General features: G+C 30.6%; 1 long non-coding RNA gene across 1 annotated transcript; it reads right to left on the reverse strand.

Moving 5' to 3' along the window:
• Positions 1–370: 370 nt before the first annotated feature.
• Positions 371–1,701, reverse strand: LOC144546040 (uncharacterized). The gene is made up of 4 exons (XR_013508676.1): positions 1,661–1,701; positions 1,482–1,515; positions 1,264–1,336; positions 371–505 (listed from the first exon to the last, which is right to left on the reverse strand). It is a non-coding gene; the product is annotated as an uncharacterized LOC144546040 (long non-coding RNA).
• Between the last annotated feature and the right edge of the window lie 7,108 nt (positions 1,702–8,809).

Consider the following 8,809-nt stretch of genomic DNA (forward strand, 5'->3'; position numbering starts at 1 on the left):
CCCGGTCGCTGATAATTTTTCTGCGACCAATTTTTTTTTGTCGCTGTTATTTTTTGCTGACGTCACAAAGAGGTATCTGCGACCTAGAAACGGTCGCTAATAGTCAAACCCGGTCGCTGATACCCTTCTGTCAAGTTTTTGGGTTTTTTTGGTTATTTACTTTTTCCCCATTTAATTGATATGTACCAAACATTCACATCGATCAAACAATAATATCAAATAATAGTTCGATTCAAATATAATATCAAATAATCATAACATACATAATAGCTCGATTCAAATTTAATATCAAATATCGTACAACAATTCAATATTGATATACAACATGATATCATATAACATAAATAAAAAGTCATCGCATATATACACACACATTGATATTTTTCTACAAAGTTACAAATTTCATTACTTACAAATTTACTTATTTTTTAAAGATGTTTCTTACATTTGTAGTGAAACATAGATTTCAGCGAGTTCTCTCCGAGCATGATCATCAGCCATGAATCTAACAAATGCAAATGATAGTAACACCAATTAATAAAAAGGTACCAAGTATGGACTTATATGCTGTATAATATGCTGTTTTTATATTTTTGAAAAGTCTAACTTTGAAAATAACTAGAAAATAGCAGAAAAATCTAAATGGAGAAAACTTCGGCTCTAAACCACTTGTTTTTCTGTCCTCTATCTAAATGTGTAAGTGGATTTTGGATTTGGACTTTTGATCAGCCTGCACTGGCTGATCTGTCACAGGAGGTCAAGAAGGGATCGTGACCAACTTTAGAAATTCATTCCAAGAGTTTAGCTAAGCCAAATTTTATATTATTTATATGAAAATTTTCAGGATATGGTGTTCTATATGCTGGTAAAGTTTCACAAATTTTGGGACTTCCTAGCTATACCAAACACTAGCCTAAACACAAGGATAAACTAGGAACAGTGCTGTCATTTTTGCTGTTTTTTCCCATTTCAAAGGCTGAACTTCAAAAATTCATTAAAAATAGCAAAAAAAATCCAAATTGATAAAAATTTGAGCCTAAACTGCATGAAATTATATCCTCTATCTGTCTGTCCTATTTATTTTACCAAAATCAGAGTTTATGTTCTCTGATTTGGCAGTTTTCAACAGAAGGGTATTTTTGACCCAAGGCTATTAAAATTTAAGTTCAAACATAAATAAATTCTAGTCTTCAAGTATTGAGAATCACAAGGCAACCACTTGTTTTTCCAATTTTAATAAAGAAAAAACAAATTGGTTTGTACCTTTGCCTTTTCCAAATTAACAAACTCTATCTTCTCGGACTCATAGTTCGTCCTTATATCATTAATTAATTGCCTACAAAAACAAAGTGAAGTCATCTCATGAACTATAAAGCACCAACCAAGTTATTCACATCATAGATTGTATTAGTCAACCTAACAAATACAAATATAAAAAACCAATAAAAAACTTGTGCCTTTAACAGAATGGAAAATTTTACCATGACATTGTTTAGGATACATCACATCATATACCTACATTAATACAAGTCAAAATTATAATTTATTCCTAGATAAACATATAAATAGAAACAAGTACAAGGTCTATTACAAATATGAATAAAATAAATGTAAGCCTATTGTTATTGTGTGCATCAAATCGAGTATATACAAATAGTACCTGAGTTGGTATTTTGCATGTGTTGATACAAATACCAATACACTTGCTTTCCTCTAGATATTTACAGTAACTAGCATCAAATACAGTAACTAGTTTGTCATTCAAGGTGCATCATTTAATGTAACAATGTATTGACTTTGGGTTTTATTTTAGAAAACAAAAGGCACTTTAAAATAAGTTTTATACAACCAAGAATCATTGTTTGAACATTGAAAGGTACAACAAAAGGAAACCACGGAAGATATTATTGGAACAGGTTCATTAAGTAGACAAATAAATTTTCTACTTTCGAATTGTATAGTATAAGACAAAATTGCTAATAAAACCCTCAAAAAGGACAAATTCTCACCAGAAAAGCAGAGATTATGGTAGTAACTGATGCGCCATTAAAACCCTCCCAAGTCTTCTTTGGAGAGAGTTTTATCATAGGAGTTCTCCCAAAAAAGAAACCAAAGAAATATGCGGCCACAAATAATTAAGTTAACAAACACATAGCTAATTAGTCATTAAAAGCAATTATTTCATTGTAATAATGTCGTCTTATTAGCAATTTACCGGTATATCTCATACTTGCAACTAACATACAACATACTTCATGTTTGAATTTCTATAAATTTTTCTAAGTGCCTAAGCTTTATTTCTTTCCTCCAAGTTACTCAGGTGTTATATATGTACATCTACAACTATTCAGTGAATTTTAGAAAAAGGTTTGATATTACCAGAATATTCCTTGAAATATATTAATTTGCAACAGTGAAAGATGAATGAGCAAAAACCAAGAGAAGAATCATGCGAGTCCATGCATATTGCTTGAACTGATAGTTGTACATCTTTTTCTTCAGAGTCAGAATAAACCACATAAACCCTAGATTAATGCAAAAAAATAATAGGGATCAAATTGAGACTTAATTAAAGCATTTATTGCACAACATAGGGTTGGCACCTTAATTTGAAATTGAATTTGTATTTTACCAGCAATGTAAAGAAAATAACAGATCAGCATCTGGTACTTGACAAGTGCACTGATGAGTTTAAATAGCAATTTATCTGTTGTGACAGTGTTGACAAGATGATGGCTTAGAAAACGACCATATGTAAATAACATGGCAGTGAAGAAAAAGTGCCTGAAAAGAAGAGAGATCATTCGAATACTTTATTGATCGCATAATTATAGCCAAAAAATACTGTACCGTTTGATGCCAAATTGTACTTGGTTAAAGCAATTTGAGGAATTTGAGAAACCTAGTCTTTCCTTTGCTCCGCTGAAATTAAACAACCTAGTTGTTTAGAAACCCAAATCAAACTAAAATTGGTCCCAAAATTGAGAAATTTGAGAAGAAAAACCTTGCACATAGAAGCAATCCATGTCGACATGAGCAATTACATGAGGCTCTTGACGTTTGGGTCTTGCCACTGGTCTTGGCTGGTCCGGCAAGAGAGCGAGATAGAGAGATGGTGCGTCGAGAGAGCGCGAGAGAGAGATGCTGAGGGCCGTCGGTCTGAGGCGAGAGAGAAATGCAAGCGCAAGAGCAAGGCGAGAAGAAGGGAGAAGCGGAGTAGAGAGGAGAGGCAGGGGTAGGCGCGGGAGAATTTTTCATCTAGCGCCGAAATTTTTTATTTGGGTCTGATTTTTGCGTAATTTTTTTTTTTTTTTGGGAAAAAAAAAGTTTCAGCTACCGGTAATTTCGCCGGTCTCTGATACCGGTCGCTGAAAATAACTTCTGCTGTAGTGTTCATATCTAAAAAAAAAAAATTCCATCTATATCCACATTTTTTAACAATATGAATTTTTTTATTCATATCCTAAAAAAACAAAGAAATTCCAACTACATTCACATTTTTAAAAAAAATATGAAATTTTGGTAGAAAATGTTTAATACTGCTAGCAATGCTAGTGGTACATTTCTCCGAAAGTTTGACCAATAAGAGTTCAAACTATAGTAACAAGATTTGTGAACAATTCGCAAATTATTCAGATTAGAGTTGTTGGCGAATTCATCCATGTATTTTTCAGTATATCTGAAATATTTTTGAATTATTCACAAATTATACGAATTATATCCGAATTATACTAGAACTATTCTCGAGCCCAAAAAACTTGCTAGTATATATTTTTTTTGACTCTCTTGTGGGACTAAAGATCTCCGATCTGGACTCAATATATAATTCCAAATTATTCTCGACTTGTGAATTTTTTACCCCGCCGAACCATTTCCGAATCATTAAGTTGTCACTATGGTTATAATTAATAAAAAAAGTTTTGTTAATTTTTAAAAATAGATGAAATATATTATGATTTATATTATCACAAAACAAAATAGATGAAATATCTTATATTTTAAATGTACTAGAAGTTCCACGAAACATTTTTTTAGACCATATTTTGTGGTTGCAATAAAAATAAAAATGTTTCATGGTATGTTGCTGAAAAAAAAAGTTTGAATCTGAGTTATTGACTCAGTTCAAACTTTAGATATGTATCAATAAAAATGTTTTGTGGTCTTTCTAATATATTTAAATCCTAAATTACTCTATCTATTTCTCTAGAAGTTATTTTATATTTGTTCATTTTTTATTTGTAATATTTTAATATTTTTCTAAAATCACTTCTATAATATTGCCATAGTTATAACATACTTAAATTTGTTCCTATTGACTACAATTTGCAAATTTTATTATTGTTAGGGGTTTATTTGTTTTAATACTTTTGAAAATTTACTATAATTTACTTGATATTGTTATACACTATCTTATTACTGCTATTTTTTGCGTTAAATGCGCAGTAGCGATCGTTTATTTAGTTACAATACAATATATTATTACTATGTATTTATATAATTAAAATTAAGTTGCATGAATTGTGCAAGTTACAACTACAAATTTCGTTGTGATACACTATCTTATTCCTATACTTTTCGGTTCTGTTACATGCACAATAACAACTATTTATGAGTGAGTTTATGGTACTATGCATATCACGGGTTGTTACCGTGCTACGGTTCTATATTCGAGTTTTCAAATCCTAATGGTCGATTCGAACCGTTCATCTTGTTCTCCATATTAATGTGTTTGGAGACCAAATTTTACATTTTTTGAAATTTTTTTACTATTTTTTTAGATATTTAGAAAATCACTTGATTTGAAAATTCTGGACCATCCAAAAACAGTGATTTTCAATAAATCTAAAAAAATAGTAAAATTTTTTCGAAAAAATGTAAAATTTAGTCTCCAAACACATATTAATATGGAGAACATAGACTCACTCACTATTTATATATATATATATATATATATATATATATATATATATATATATATATATATATATATATATATAGTTACAATATCTTATTGCTACGTAGTTTTTGCAATTATATACTACGGTGTCGCATTAATCAAGAGTTAAGCGGGAAGAGATACTTAATTGTCTTGGATGATGTGCAGATTTTATATTATGAGGAAAAATTGGAGCAGTTGAAATCATTGCTTCCCCAATCTGTTGCAACTGTGAGCTTCTTAATAGTAACAACCCGTTCTTTTAGTGTGCAAGAAATGTTGTGTTTTATGGGAAACTATGAAAATACATGTTTTAAACTTGCGTTATTGGAAGAAAGGGATTCTTTAGACTTGTTTTGGAAAATAGCATCCATTGGTCCTCATGAAAAAAAATGTAATGTATCTGTTTCACTGCGAAATAGTCAGAAGATACCGTGGTTCGCCTCTATTACTGAAACTGATGGGTGGTTTGATGAGGTTCAAGAAAGAGCTTGCTGAATGGCAAGAAGTAATTGACCAATTGAGAAATGATCCAAAATATCCTGAATGGAAAATTACCAAGATGTGCATTAATCATTGATCTTCCCTAATATCTTCAAATGGACCAACATCTCTAGGAGAAAAATGTAACTGCATTTTTAATGAGCTTGTCTTGAGACAATTCTTTGAGGAGGTCAAACTTGTTCCCGAAAGTTCATCAAGGGAGAAAACATGGATACTGTAGTAGAGTAATATGTAAGATGCATGGCATTGTACATGCAAGGGTGATACATGTTTCACGAAATGAATATGTTGTACTAGCAAAATGAATATGTCGTACTCCAGTCTGTCATTGATCTAATAACACAATCAAAGAGCTTAGTTGAAGTCAACATGGCAAAAGCAAGCGATTCTGATAATGAGGCATTGTCAGAATTAGGAGCAGAGGTGGATGGATTCCATAGTCATAAGTTTTGAGTAATGCGATTGGACTCAACTAATAGTTTTTTCATGGAAAGAGCAATACTGCATCTACAATTGGGTTTCTGGAGAACACTAGTATCACTTGAATATTTGGATATTTTTAATTGCAGTAGCATTGTTTACTGGCCATTACACTGGTAACACTGGTATCACTTGAATATCTGGAGAACACTGGTATCACTTGGGCAAATTGAAACGTCTATCTATACGGATGTGCCTAAACCTAACCGGTGAGCTTCCGAGGCAGTCACAAGAAGGCGAAGAGTTTTTACCTCTACTGCATTCTCTAGAATTCTATAGATGCCCTTCTTTGAAGGAGGCTTCGATCCTTTACTTGGCAATAGAATTCTATAGGTGTTCTGAAATCTTATTTTCCCGATACCAGGAGGCATCATGGATGGTTGCATGATAAGAAGGTACACCATGTAGTTTGACATTGTCAGACTAATGTCATGGTCTGATTTACTGTTATTGTCATTCCTACCATAGTCTTTTCTAATTTTTGTTCCACATAGTATTGAGCTTGAATTACATTTTGTGAATTTTATTTTATTAGACGGTGGTACTTTTAAGATGTTGATTGAATTATTTTGCAGTGTCGATCACTATGTTTTTATCTTATAGTTTCACTTTTGATGTTTTGATTTTATATGTTTATTTTATATCTCAATGCTAGTTATCTATATATGTCTCTCGGTCATAGTGACAAACGAAAAGTTTGGGTTTGGGTTCGACAGGTTCAAAAATTCGTGATTTGGGTATAATTCGGGATTGATTCGGTATAATAAGGAAGCAAAAAAAAATCTCCAAAAAAACCCCAACAAAAAAAGAAGAAGAAAAAATTCCAACATATTTTTTTTTGGCATTTTCTCGTGAATAATCCATGATTCGCGTTTTATACACGTTTTATTCGCGAATAAAACATATTATATGTTTTTTGCGTTTTATTCGGAGTTCGGTTCATAAACGTAAAAAAAAATGGATTAAATGTGAATAAAACACGAATAAATCACAAATCTTGTTACTATGCTCTCAGTTTGGATATGAATCATATGATATATCCTTTTATTGGTGATGATATATTAATATAATATGATATAATATATAGTGGCTTGTTAGCTACACAGTGTGGCAGTGTGGCAGTGTGATATAGACGATGCAAAAAAATTTTAGTTTAAACTTAAACACATGGAAGCCGCTGCCATGTTTTTTTTTTTTTTGAAATTTTTTTCTCTTTCATCATAAATTTAAATAATACATTGAGAATGATAAATTTTTTTTAAAAAAAACACCTCATATTTGACAAAAGACGAGTACCAATAGAGAATTTAATTATACTTCATTCCACTTCTTCCAAATATAAAAATAAAAACTTAGATAGACAAATTATTCCACCAAACTTAATACAGTCAACAATTTCAAGAATATTTTACCTAATTTGAAGATGTTTCATGTAAAAGGAGATGGTATAATCCTCATGAAAAAAAATTAATCAAACTTTAATTATTTCATAAAATATAAATGTTGTTATTAACTTTTAGATGAATAAATTTATCTAATTTAAAATCTATAATATTGTTCTCTTTCTTTGAAATTACACATCTAACAGAAAGATTGTATAAGAGGTCAATTTGTTGGTTGCACATGCAACTATGTCATATAACTCAATATTTTAGTAATACTAAATGTAGTACATGAAATATATATATATAGTTCCGTTTTTAGACTGTTAGATTCGTACAATGTTTGAACTATAGTAGTATTTTTATTTGAAAAAGATCAATATTTAATCCAAATTCAAATGAAGTTTTATAGATATATTTATAGTTTAGTTGATAAATTCAATCAACGGTCTTCAAAATAGGCTTTAATTAAATTGTCATAGAAAATTAAAATAGTAATAATAGACTTAATTAAATTGTCCTATTTTTTTGGTAAATTAAGAAGCAAACACAAAATAGGTTGTATATATAGAACTACAAAGCATGCCATAGAAAATCATCCTAAACTAAATGGGATCAATTATGTCAAAATTAAATGTGATATTAATACTTTTCAGAATCAGACAAAATAAAAAAGTAATCTTCAAAGTCATTATCAAAATTTGTAAAGGATCGATCCTGCAGGTTTATCACACGCTATCAGAATCATCCTTTTATATTAGTGCGATCTTGATATGATATTATATTAGTAGAACTTCTGATCAAAGTTCGAGCACAGTAAGGATGAAATAGAGAAAATAAAGAAAATAAAGTTGTTTTTTTTTTAAAAAATAGAAAAAATAGAGAAAAATAAAGTGTTTTTTTAAAATAAGTATCAGTGTCTCCAATCCAAACTTCAAATCAGAAGTAATACTTCTGATATTTCTACAAATATTATATCTTCCGCATGCACTCTTTCTGTTTCTCTCTCTCTTTTTTTTTCCAATAATTTATATGAATGAATAATTCTAAAAAAAAAATCAGTGAAGGATCATGGATCATGCATGAAAGTAGCTTGGTAGCATCATCATCCCCATCTCTGGATCCTCTGATCCACAAAGTCTCCTCCCACCTAATTTTATTTTTGAAAGTAGGATCCTCTTCTATTTGTTAATTTCACAGCAGCCCATGAGCTGTAATGAATGGTTGCAAGTTAGATAAAAGCAAACTTAATTAATTAGAGTCATTGCGGCTCACTCCTTGTGGGCTTATGATGTAGCTGTGGGCCTCTGTTAAATCATTTTATTGTCGTGCTATATTTGTAAATTTTGAAAATAAAAATAAACAAAATTGATGCCGAGTTGCTATATTAACATAGTCTCAGGTTTACACACTATGTTGATCATAATTATCTTATGAAGTCATGTTTCTTGGGCTGGTTAGTGGGCCCATTAACGTCGGATAACATGAATGTGAAGCCTGATTTGTT

This window comes from Carex rostrata, chromosome 29 (assembly GCF_964058835.1).
Source record: "Carex rostrata chromosome 29, lpCarRost1.2, whole genome shotgun sequence".
In the NCBI taxonomy this organism is placed as follows: domain Eukaryota; kingdom Viridiplantae; phylum Streptophyta; class Magnoliopsida; order Poales; family Cyperaceae; genus Carex; species Carex rostrata.